Below are 13,157 nucleotides of genomic sequence, written 5' to 3' on the forward strand. Positions count from 1 at the left end.
GTGTGGTAACTTATCATTGCTACTATAAAGTTTTCCTTAATATTTCCAACATCTAGAATTCAGGGGTAGTCAACCTTTTTATACCTACTGCTCACTTTTGTATCTCTGTTAGTAGTAAAATTTTCTAACTGCTCAACCAGTTCCACAATAATGGTGATTTATAAAGTAGGGAAGTAACTTTACTTTATAAAATTTATAAAGCAGAGTTACAAGTTAAAGCATATGATAATTACTTACCAAGTACTTTATGTCGGATTTTTGCTAAGTTTGGCAGAATAAATTTTTATAAAACAACTTACTATAGTTAAATCTATCTTTTTATTTATACTTTGCTCTGCTACCGCCCACCATGAAAGCTGGAATGCCCACTAGTGGGTGGTAGGGACCAGGTTGACTACCACTGATCTAGATCATCTTGGAGTTTCCATTTTTTGATTTTCTTATCCCTTGTCTTCCCATATTTTTTTTCATGTCAATTATTTTTCATTATATCCTGGACATTTTGAACATTAGGTCCTGAAACTCTGAATCCTGTTACAATGCTCTGGAAAATGTTGATTTTTTGTTTGTTTGTTTGTTTGTTTTCACAAGTAATCAAAGTTCTGACTCTCCTTCTATACGTGATGTTTGTTCAGTTGAGAAGTTTTTGCTGTGCTCCTTGTGTCTGCCATATGTCTGAGCCATTCAAAGGTTAGTTTGAGATATGGATGCTGGTTTATCCCAGAATTTGGTTCTCAAAGCCTTTGCTACTCTTTCTTCTCTGTCTCATGCATACTCAGTTTGGGAGCAAGACTGCCAGTTCTGTCAACTTCTCTCTCTTCTGAAATTTGTCCCATATTCTTGGTTGCCGGAGATTCACTCAAAGTTTTAGTACCCTATGCTGTTGTATAATAGTGTATGACTAAATGTGAAGTTCCAAGAGATTAGAAAGAGAAAAAATAATCAGGATTTCTACCTTCTAGTCTTGGCACAATAGGTGCCTTTGACACTTTTGTTACTTTATCCATATTCTCAGGGTTTGGGGTGCCTGTCATTACCACATGTGCATGTCACTGCACAGTGTGATAAAGTTCTTCCTTATCGTAGCTTCCATGGTAATGGCAGTTCAGTACCCCAAGGAATGTTGGTCTCTGGAGGTCTGGAGGAAAAAAAAGAGACAGGAAAAAAAAGAGCAAGAAAGAAAACCAGGAAACTCAACTTTGTGGTACTAGCCATTCTCCAAATGTTGACTTTCTTCTCCAATCTGCTTTCTGTTATTCAGTTTCTGGAATCTTCACATAGTTTTTTATTATTATTATTATTCCAACATTTTTGGTTTTTATCAGTGAGAGAGATAAGTGCAGTGGCTGCTTCATCCTGGTTAGCACTGGAAATCTGGTCTAGATTCTGAACTGGTCCCTCCCTCTCACACTATGCTGCAGAACTGCCACACTCCCAAGGACACTGTGGAAAACACACAACTGAAGCCATTTGGAGCTGATGGGCAGTATATAGTTTTAAAAAATCCCCAAGAGTCAGGGCCTGAATGATCCTAGAGGCTTAGTTTATCCCTGTTCAGTGGTTTATCAGACAACAGGTTCTGCAGACTGGACTTAGTGCAACCAAAGGACAGGTTGATACCGACACTGTGTACTGGAGATTAACATTCTCTACTAAGGCCATTGCTTAAACAGGCGATCGATTGCCCTGTTACATGGTCATCTATATATTCCCCAAGCCTCTACCCTGTAAGTGTGTAGAACTTTGAGGAGGAGAGTCTCATCAGGACCATTAGGCATGGTCCATCCAAACTACACTTGGCCTAAGCCATAGGATGATTGCTCAGTGGTTTGTGTGCTCTCCACTACTCCTTTATCTGTAAGTTTCCCCTTAATAAACCCTATTATGTATCAGTACACATGGCATAGGTAGTGCATGTTTGTGACCCCTTTGCATAAACCAAATTGAAAAGATAATATTTTCATTTTCTATGATGAGTCTACATACTACTGTTTCTAGTATTATTTCTATGATTTTATAAGTTAGATTTCATAATGCTATCATGTTCTTCCAGATGTCTACCATCATTCTTCTTATTACATCTAATTTTTTTTAATTTATGATTTTAATTTGTGTATACATAGATTCAAGTTTTGTTTTTTGATCCAGTCTGTTATTTTTTGTCTCTTTATTGGTGAATTCAGTTCATTAACATTTAGGGTAATTATTGACACTTGAGAATTTCTTATAGCCATTTTATGTTTGTTTGTTTTTCTGGTAACTTTGTGTTTTGTTTAGTTCTCTTTTGTATTTTTGTCCGTTGATTTTGTTTGGTAGTATTCTATATTTCTTTTCTTTCTTTTTTATTCAGTGAGAAGAAGGGAAGCATAAATAGATTCCCACATGTGCCTTGACCAGGATCCACTCAGCAAGCCCACTATGGGGTGATACTCTCTGCCCATCTGGGTCAATGCTCCTTTCTCAGCAACTGAGCTCTTCTTAGTGCTTGAGGCAGAGGCCATGGAGCTATCCTCAGCGAGAGAAGCAAGAGGGAAAGGTGTGGACAAGCAGATGGGTGCTTCTCCTGTGTGCTCTGACTGGGAATCAAACCCGAGACATCCACATTTCAGGCTGATGCTCTACCACTGAGCCAATCGGGCCAGGGCCTCTTTTTAAATTTTTATTTCTTTATTTTTTTAAGCAATGTGTTTCAGTAGTGGCTTTTTCCTGGGTGGTTATCAGTAGGCTATTAAGAGAAAATATGTCATATGCACAAGAATGCAGAATGGGTGCTTCTGCATTCCATATTCCTTTGTTACTGTAGTTCTTTATCCTCTTCCAATTTATGTTATTGTTTTCACAGATTATCCTAGTTTTTATTGTAACCTTATTGGAGCTTTTGCTCTCAGTATTGATTTGTGTTGCTCTTTGTATCTGGTCAAATGATCATCTTGAGGATTTCCTGCAGTTGGGGTTTTTAGGTGATAAATTTCTTCAGCTTCTGTATGTCTGCAAGAGTTTTTATTTCTCCTTCATGTTTGAAGGACAACTTTGATGAATATAGTATTTTTGGCTGGTAATTCCTCTTTTTCATACTTTGAATATTTGAGTCCTCTCTTTTGTCATATAGAGTGTCTGCTGAGAAGTCTGATTACAATGGATCTTTCTTTATATGCCATGTTTTTCTTTTTCTTAGCTGTCTCGAGGATTCTTTCTTTGTCATTGATTTTTGACAATTTTAGTACCATGTGACTTAGAGAAGTTCTATTTGGGTTGAGGTAACCCGATCTTCTGTTTCTTTTGTGAATTTGAGGATGTAACTCTTTCCATAAAATTGGAAAGTTTTTAAAATTATTTGTTTGAATAGGCTCTCCATTTCTTCTCCTTCTCTTCTTCTTCTTATATACCCATTATTCTTATATTGCTCTTCCTGTTGGAGTCAGTCATGAATCTCAAAGACTATACTTCCAGGGATCATTTCTATAGTTTGTTACTAAATTCACGAGCCTTTCTGTTCTTCTCTCTGTAGCATCTCTAGTTTCCAGTCTTCGATGTCACTAATTCTATTCTCTATCTGGTCTGTTCTGTTAGCTAAATTTGCTCCCTTATTTTTCAATTCAAGTATTGAGTTCTTCATCTCTGTTTTTAAAAGTTTCGATCTCCTTGGTAAGGCATTCATTTTGTTTTCTGAGCTCATTGAGTTACCTATTGGTGTTTTCTTGCATCTCACTGAGTAGTTTCAGAACTTCAATTTTGAATTCTCTATCATTTAACTGCAAGATTTCAATGTAATTGAGATTGCTTTCTGAAGATTATTCATTTTCTTTGTGAACTATGTCTCTGTCATTTATAGCCAATGGTACTCAATTTAATTTTTCTTAATGGCATTTAAGAGTGTTATTAAAAACTCTAACAAGCCCTGGCCAGTTGGCTCAGTGGTAGAGCATTGGCCTGGTGTGTGGAAGTCCTTGGTTCGATTCCCGGCCAGGGCACACAGGAGAAGTGCCCATCTGCTTCTCCACCCCTCCCCCTCTCCTTCCTCTCTGTCTCTCTCTTCCCCTCCCACAGCCAAGGCTCCATTGGAGTAAAGATGGCCTGGGTGCTGGGGATGGCTCCATGGCCTCTGCCTCAGGCACTAGGGTGGCTCTGGTTGCAACAGAGCGACACTCTGGATGGGTGGGGCATCACCCCCTGGTGGGTGTGCTGGGTAGATCCCCATCGGGCGCATGCGGGAGTCTATCTGACTGCCTCCCCGTTTCCAGCTTCAGAAAAATACAAAAAAAACCCTCTAACAAAAACTACTAAAAATAATAAATAAAAATAAAAAAAATAAATTAAAATATAAAGAATTTGAAAAATGACAATTAAAAAAAACCCCACAAAAAGTAAAGAGCATAAACATAGCCTACTAGGTCAGCTGTGGTTGCTTTGCTTCTCTGTGTTATAGTTGTTGAATTTGTTGAAATTTCAAGGGAAGACTTCGGGAGTATCTCTCATGCTGCCATTAGTCTGACATCATCTCAGATGAATAGTCTTTTAAAATATGAGAGAGAAGTGATTTCTAAGACACAGAACAAATAATTTTCAATTAACTCATATATATATAAAATTTCACAGTCACATGCACTAAATTTAGACAATAAAAAGCAAAAAGTTTGTGTAGGCAATGTAATGGATTCAGCATGTTTATCCATGGTTGCTGGAACTGATGAATTGTGTCCAAACCAAATTTTCTAACATCTTTTCAAATAATATGCTTATATGGCCATTTTTTAATACATTAATTTCAGTTGGTATTTTTAGACATTCTCTTTTAGTAGTTGAGGATCTAGTACTCTTAACAGAATCAGGATGGCATTCATAATCTATTAAGTGATTTAGGTATTGGGTTTTTTTAAAGCATTGTGAAGATAGATGTTAGTTACCCTCCCACAAAAATGTTAAAAAATAAAACAGAGAAAGCAATCCTCCTACATAAAATATGGACATGTTTAAAAGTTGCTCTACTTTATCACGATCATTTCCACTCCTACTCAGTTTTTATCATTCAATCTGTTTAAGAATAGTTAGAGCATCTTGGGTTCTAAAGCAAAATGTGTGCATGTCCTCATCTTTTGCCACACTCATTTAAAAATATAACACAGAGGATAAATCATTAGTGATGTGATCAGTGTGTTTATGGTTTTACTTATACCTTAGGATGATTTGATAATGTTTCTGTTGGTTTCTGCAAAGGCTTTGATTGACAAGGAACTAGTCTATGTGATCTTGAGAAAATCATATATCTCAGCTTTTTCCTCCTATCCCAGCACTGTGCTGAACTCATATGTCATGTCTAGCTGACGCAATCAAATACTAGTTGGGTAGTTTGCTGTCCTTCAAGTTTCAGAAAAAATTAAAACTGTAAATCCAAAATCCTTCTTATATTTTTGCTAATTTTTAAGGAACTCATTTTCTAAGAGCTATTTCAGCCTACTGGGTCTTTCTTCATCTGATACAAACTATGTTTGAAGGTGACAGTTTATCCTTCAGTTTCCTTATCAGAGATTGCTTGCACTAGTCATTTGTGAGTTTAAGATACAGTACTGATGGTTTTGTAGTAAAATGGAAAAGGGTTACATTTTGTGTGGCACAAAATTTCACCTTTACCTGTATATTTTTTTTTCTGCCCACTCTGTTACTTTCTTTCTTCTTAACTTTTTTGGGAACTTTAAATTGGTTGTTTTCCACTATGCAAGACTAGTTATTCTTTTAGATTTTTTTTAAAATTATTTATTTTAGAGAGAAGAGCAAGAAGGGAAGAGAGAGAGAGAGAGAGACAGAGAGAGAGAGAGATAAAGTTTTGCTACCTGTTATCCAGACTCTTGAATTCCTACTTTCTACATTATCATTTTTCAAAGGTAATTTTCTTTGTAGACAAAAATCCTATAGTTATCAATGTATTGCATTCACACAGTTAAGAATCAAATAAAACTAAAAGGTGTATTTGAATAAAATATAGTCTCCTGTCCCACTTTTTCTTATTTCAAGTCCTGTTCTTCTAAATATATATCAAGTTCAACTTTTTTACAGTTCTCTTTTATAATTTTTCAGCATCTTTATAAATATACTTGTATTGCTTTTTCTTAAGGTATCAATCTCATTGGTTTTAGATTTCTTGTTTTGCTAGTTCAGGATCTATCACTCAATACAACCCCCTCCACACATACACAAGTATTTCCTCATACTGTTCTCTCAATATAGTTTAGCACATTTCTAATGAACATAGTACATAGTTTACTTGTTATTGAATAATTAAATATTATTTACTGCCGAGCTTAGTAGTATGTTTCTTCCTTTCCAGTTTTACTCTATTACTTTACTATATTTATTTTGTTTGTATTTTTTTATTTTTTCCTTCCAAAAGCTCCAATAAATCTCTCAAAAACTTACTTATTTTTTTTTCAAATGCTAAAATATAAGAGATGACAAATCAACTTATTTAAAATTTCTTTCCCACTTGGAAGGCTCCTTCACATCTTTGCATTATCCTTCTTCAGTCCCAGCTGGTTATACTCATCTTTTGAACAACTATCAGTCTTTTTTCAGTGCATGGTCCTTTATCTGGGATGCTATGTAGCCTTTTTTCTTATTCTTTTTATTTTTCTAAAGCTCATCTTCTAATATCTCTAAGAAAGAGTACATGGCAATTTATTTGAATCCTTGCATGTCTCAAAATGTCCTTATTCCTCTTATATTTGTTTGACATTTTGGTTTGAACAGTATACATTTATCATTTGGTTGAAATAGTGGCCATTAAGAGTATCTTTCAAACACTTTTCCTATATTTTTTATGATTCCCCATCTTATGAATTCTGTCTTTCTAAAGTATAATCCAGGCAATACCTTTTCCTTCACCCATCTCCTTTGCAGCCTTGGTAGTTATATGACTCCAACCTATCAAACAAACCAATACAGATTTCCATTCAGAAACAAGTAGCATGATTTTTGCAGGAATTTACCACTTTTCTGGTCAAGGTTCAGAGGCATGTGGTTTTCAGGGGCAGCAGTGTCCTCAGTGCTGGAGGCAAGAGTAGTTGCAATGAATTCCGGTGCAAATTGGTAGAGGGATAAAACAAAGAAATGTCCTCCCTTAAGGTGGTTCTGCGCCTTGGTACTGGAACCCTGATCTTGAGCTTATTTCTCTATTCCTTCCAATGATTCAGTGAATTATCTATTATCCTTTAGAAATTTACTTTTCTTGGTGAACAGTGTGCCTTCTCTTGTTTGCAACTAATTCTGATACAATTAATATGGAATTCTAAACTAAGAATAATTTTGAATCAGAAGTTGAGAGGTTTGATTTCACCGTCACTATCTAGTACTGCTGGTCATGTGATACCTATTATTTTATAATGGCTTTCTGTGTATGTGTTATAAGCTTTCAGAATCTTTAACTCTTGATCAATTTCTAGTGATATTTCTTATTTATTATTCTGAGCATTTTCTTTCAGAAAGATTATTTATTTTAGTTCAGGGAAACCTAATAATTCTTCGATAATTTCTATATTCAGGTTTTCTGAAACTCCTATTAGATGTTGGAAAGTGTGTAATTCTCTCATTTTTTTGGTCACGATTTTCCTATATTCTATCTTGCTATACATTTTAGTCTGTTTCCCTGGATTTCTCTATTTTTAACTTCCATTCCTTCTTTTGATTTTTAAAAATCAGTTATACAGTAATATCTTTAACTTTTAGAAGATTTTTTTTATTTTGAACTCTAAAACTTTCTTTTTCATTGCATCATTTTTTATTTTATAGACAGAATGACAGTTTTCTGAACATCTTATGTGTTGTGAAGATTTTCTTCTTCATTGCCTTTTACCTTTTTTTGTTTGTTTCTGTTTGTTTTGATCTTTTGCTTTAGGGACCTTCTTTATATGTTTGGATCTTTGGCTTTCCATCTGCTATATTTGAAAATTCGTCACTAAAATTTTAATCTGAATTTCTGTGGAAGGGTCGATTGACTTGTCATCCGACGACCTTCAATATGGAGCCAGTGATTTCACTGAAGGTTAACCCAAAAGTCAGTACATAGAACTGTTTCAACAACAATCCTCCAGTTTTTTTCTGATGGGGATAGAGTTCTGAGAGTCCTATAGTTCAGTACATGAACTTACACATAATTCCCTGCTTGTTAGTACTATTAATTACCCCCTTTTCCACATTAGGAGCCTTACTGACTCCTTTTCTCCATAGGAAAAACATATTCCATCTCTCACATAGCAGAGGATAAAAACAATTTGGTGACTACACAAGGTAGGAAAGGGTACGTGAGTGGGAAGGTCTTCATATCTCTACTTACTATGAGTGAAGATCTCTAAACATTTCTCTCTGTTAATCCCAGCTCTTCTTTGTTTTTATAAAGTACACTGATTTCAAAGGCTGAGCTTCCGAGTGTTTTGTTAGGTGAATTGGCTAACTTCTTTTTTGGTCTCTTTTAACATTGTATTTTGGTAAGCCAGTCACCACTTCTCCATCTATTTTTCATCTCTCAAATATTTATTGAAATAATTTCTCTGCTCTTGAACCACCATTTTAAATCCAGCCCCACACAAATCACGGCCACTGTGCCCTCTGCGCTGCTGCCACCGCCACCTCCGCAGCCATGACTCAGACTGTGTGCCTACACGTCCCTACACCCCCTTTCCTGCCCCCTCCCAACTCCGCCACCAGGAGGACGTGAACCAGTACAGCAGCACAGAGAATTCGGAGAGAGATCCAGGATCATGCGAACAGGAATCAGCAGGATGATGGCAAAATGTTTATTGGAGGCTTGAGTTGGGATTCAAGCAAGAAAGATTTCAAAATTTGTCTCGATTTGGGGACATTGTTGGCTGCACAACTGAAGCATCTAGTCACTGGAAGAACAGAGGATTTGGTTGGATTTATACTTTTCAAAAATGCTACTAGAGTTAAGATTTTGGAACTGAAGGAATACAAACTGGATGGCAAATTAATAGACCCCCAAAGGGCCCAAGCATTAAAAAGGAAGGAACCTCCCCCAAATCTTCTTCTTCTGAGTGGATTAAGCCCAAATACTTCTGAAAAACAAATTAAAGAACATCTTGGAATCTTCGGAGAGATTGAAAATATTGAAATTCCCATGAATACAAAAACAAATGGAAGACACAGTTTTTGTTTTATCACATGTACAGACGAGGAGCCTGTAAAGAAAATGGTTTGAAAGCACATGTCAAATTGGTTTTGGAAAGTGTGAAATCAAAGTTGTCTAACCCAAAAAGGTATATAGGCAGCAACAGTACAACAAAAAGGAGCAGAGGTGCTGCAGTGGTGGGCAAGATGCTACAAAAGGTCATGGCCAAAGTCAGGGCTAAAATTGGAATAAAAGATTTTAATAATTGCAATGACCAAAGACATGGGAATTACAGTAGTGGGTATGGTGGTGATCAAAACTCTAGTGGCTGTGATTATACTGGGTATAGCTATGGGAAGTATGGATATGGACAGGGAGATGTAGACTACAGTGGCCAATAGAAGAAGACCTCTCATGGAGGTGGTAATTACCAAAACAGGTATTATCCATACTAAAAGAGGATGTTGGAGAAACAGAAGATTGCTAAAGTAACCCATCTTGCAGACTGACACTGAAGATTGGTCTTCTATTGATCTAAGACAATTATTTTGTAAAAAACTTTACAGTTTATGAGACAGCTGTGTCCACCTACATATAGCTACCAGTTAGTTTTCTTTGTTCTTACTTTTTACTCACTATTGTCTCCTCTATCATTCTTCAGGTTATGAGTTAATAAGATGCTAGTTTATCAACTGTAATTTTGGGAGCATTAAAGGTAAAAATGTGTGGCAATTCTATGGGTAATCAAACAATCTTCTTAGTTTTTACAAAAGATGACAAACCTTTCAAATAAGAATTATAGTATTAGCTATTAAAATAGTAAAATGATCAACTCATCACTGAGAAGGAAGTATACTGTCTCTTTAACACTTGATACAATGAAATTCAGGAGGCTTAATTAACTTTTCCAGAGGATTATCCATTTAGGTGGTAGACACAATATCAAATCCAAACTAGACTGATTCTGAAGGCCACAATGTAACTATGAAAAATTGTTTAGTATATTGAATAACTGACATATTACATTTCTTAGTAATGACATTATTGGCAATGTGAACCTACAAATACAGTATTATGTGTTTTAGATGAATTTTATTTCTAAAGTGAGTGAGGTTATACAGCATCTAGAATAATTTAGGCTTGACAGTAGTAGGTAAAATTATAGTGGTATATAAAATAACATCCCTCTTTCCAAAGATTGCCACATCCTAATCCCTAAAATCTGAATATGTTAGGTTATATAGCAAGGGGAATTAGTTACAGATGGGGTTAAAGTTGCTAATCAGCTGATCTTGAGATATCTAGATGGGCCAAATGTAATCATAAAAGCTCTTGGAAGTGGAAGGGGGAGACAGACAATAAAGAATCAGAAATGTGTCAGCATAAGAGGACTCATCTTAACAATGCTGGTTTTGAAAACAAAGGAGTGCGGCCATGAGCCAAGGAATGTTGGTAGTCTCTGGGAGCTGGAAAAGGCAAGGAAACTGGTTCTTCTTTGGAATCTTCAGAAGAAATGCAATCTTGCCACCATTTTGAGTTTAATCCTATGAGACTCATTTCTGATTTCTGATCCCCAGAACTATAACATAATATATATATTTTTAAAGCCATTAAGTTTATGGTAATATGTTTACAGTAGCTTTATCTAATCTCCTGTTGATTCCTTCTAGTGTATTTATTTCAGATATTGTATTTATCATTTCTGACTTTTTTTATGTTTTCTATGTCTTTTTTTTTATGCTTTCTATCTCTTTGTGTAAAGTCTCACTGGGTTAATCTGTTCTTTCCCTAAATTCATTGAGCATTTTTATAATTATTATTTTAAACTCTGAATCTGATAGACTGCCTGCCTCTATTTCATTTCATTTTTGTTTGTTTCCTGGAGATTTCTCCTGTTCTTTCATTTGGAATGTGTTTCTTTGTCTCTGCAGTTTGGCTGCCTCTATGGATCTGTTTTTATGTCATAGGTCAGAATTGAGCCTTGATGGCTGTTGGCATGTCATTGTGTGGAATTGATGCTCAGGCTGGGTGACTCTGCAGACTGGCCATGACCACAGTGTATGAGCTACCCTGTAGAGTGGGATTTGTCCTAGTGGGAGCTGGTGCTTGCTTAGGTCTACCTTTGGGTGTGTCCCTGTGAAGCAATTTGAGTGCTGCTCTATTGTGTTATGAAACTAGCCACTAGGTGTGTTGGTTGTGGTGCCTTTTGGGAGGGACTCTAGGCACAGGTCAATATCACATGCTGTCTGTGACCAGAATGGGCTTATCTGTGTGGTGGTTGGCTTACAGTTTGGGGCTGGCTGAGTCATGCAGGTGCTCAGGGGTAGCCTGTGTTTACAGCAGCAAAAAGAAATGGACACACTTATAAAATAAAATAACTGAGTATGTGTGTGCATGCATGTGTGCATGTTTATAGCTTACCAGAAGAATAGATGGTAGTAGCTTACTTGGGAAGATTAGGCAAAGGGACATGATATGATTACATAGTAACCCCAGAGGTGGAAGGCAGATTGGAGAAGAATTAATTGGTGCTACAAAGGTATTATTCACTGGTCAAGGGTAGGAGGGAATCCATTCCATCTTGAACACATAGGAGAGTGACTCTTCTTGCCCAAGGAGTCTAAAATGCCCCTAGTTTTTCTACAGTATGCAGAGAGTGTGGGTCCTGTGAAAGGACACCCAGGTGAGGGAGAACTGATGCACAGAGTAAATAAGCAGATGCCAATCTTAGTAAAATGATAAAGTTGAGAAGTAGTGATGTACTCTGCACAGTTGAGGAAACAAATCTCCATGGTATTGCCTAGTAAATACTATTCCTAAAATGAGCTGTTGCCCACTGTTTCAGGCCTCAGGGCTGGCAGTCAGGTGGAAGACCATCTCAGGTACCACCAGGAAGAAAGTGAGACAGGAAAGTGCAGGAAACCAATACCTTAATGAGAAGATTATCACAATGGTGAAGCAGGGTTCAGTCCTGCTGGGGGACTTCTGAGAGTCATTGCTAGACACATTTTCCAGTTATCCCCCTGAAAAGTGAATAGACTGTGATATTTAGTCACCAACTCGTTCTTGTCACTGGTTCAAAGCTGCTTTAGGGATGTAGTCTTTGTGCCACTTCAGGACTCCCTTATGCATGGGCTGAGCATTCTGTGGAAAGCAGATAAAGCTCTAGGTGAAGAACTGTAAGTACCTGAAGTAAGAAGATTTCAGCAGATATAAGAATGAGGATGCCAAGGATTTATGGTCTGCCATCCTACCAATCATGGCAGAGACAGTATGACATGTATGGTGCAAGAATCTATGAAATTCCTGGATTGCATTAGCCAGGTCTAGACAAAAAAAAATCAGACTGTCCACAGTGAAAACAATTACTGTTTTGGCTGTGCTAATTTATAGTCATTAATTTCTTGGAAAAGGGGGATTAGGAATTAATATTTAAGAAAAAAACTGTTCATGTTGACATTGCAGAGCATGTCTGTGGTAACTATATAGGAATCTAGATGTAGAGATATAGCTATGTGGACTCAAATTCCAGTATTGCAGCCCATGTGTAGGTACACAAAGGAGACAAATAATATAAATAGCACCAGTGTACATCCCAACAACATCCTATTGTGCTATGCATGTGTCCCACCATTACATTTTACTTTTCTTAAAAAACACACCAAAAATCAAAGCCCTAATAGACACATTTCCAAAGTATGCAAATTACAGGTGCACAATATGTGGTTGAGAATACAGGTTGAGGAATTGTATGCACCCATCTTTCTTCCGTGAAGATAGAACAGTTGGGAGTATCATCTTCATGCACTGAGAATTGCCATTTAAGGTAATAGCAGTCTCGGACTATACCAGTTCACAGCAGGCTTAACTAACCATGGCAGATGTAATGGGCTTAGAAATGAACAATGTAAAAATAAGTAAAAAAACAAACATTTGGACATAAACTTGTATTTGAAGACTGTAGTCAATTATAGAATAAGATCTGGCAAAATGCAGATGAAAAACTGTTCCTTAATTCATGTTATATTTACTGATCTCTTAA

At 36.5% G+C, this 13,157-nt stretch overlaps 2 pseudogenes; both read left to right on the forward strand.

The window, feature by feature from the left end:
• LOC136311675 (heterogeneous nuclear ribonucleoprotein D-like pseudogene) overlaps positions 1-9,570 on the forward strand; it is a 33,260-nt pseudogene extending 23,690 nt beyond the window's left edge.
• LOC136312323 (small nucleolar RNA U3) lies at positions 3,435-3,534 on the forward strand (annotated as a pseudogene).
• Positions 9,571-13,157: the final 3,587 nt, after the last annotated feature.

This window comes from Saccopteryx bilineata, chromosome 8 (genome assembly GCF_036850765.1).
Source record: "Saccopteryx bilineata isolate mSacBil1 chromosome 8, mSacBil1_pri_phased_curated, whole genome shotgun sequence".
Classification (NCBI taxonomy): domain Eukaryota; kingdom Metazoa; phylum Chordata; class Mammalia; order Chiroptera; family Emballonuridae; genus Saccopteryx; species Saccopteryx bilineata.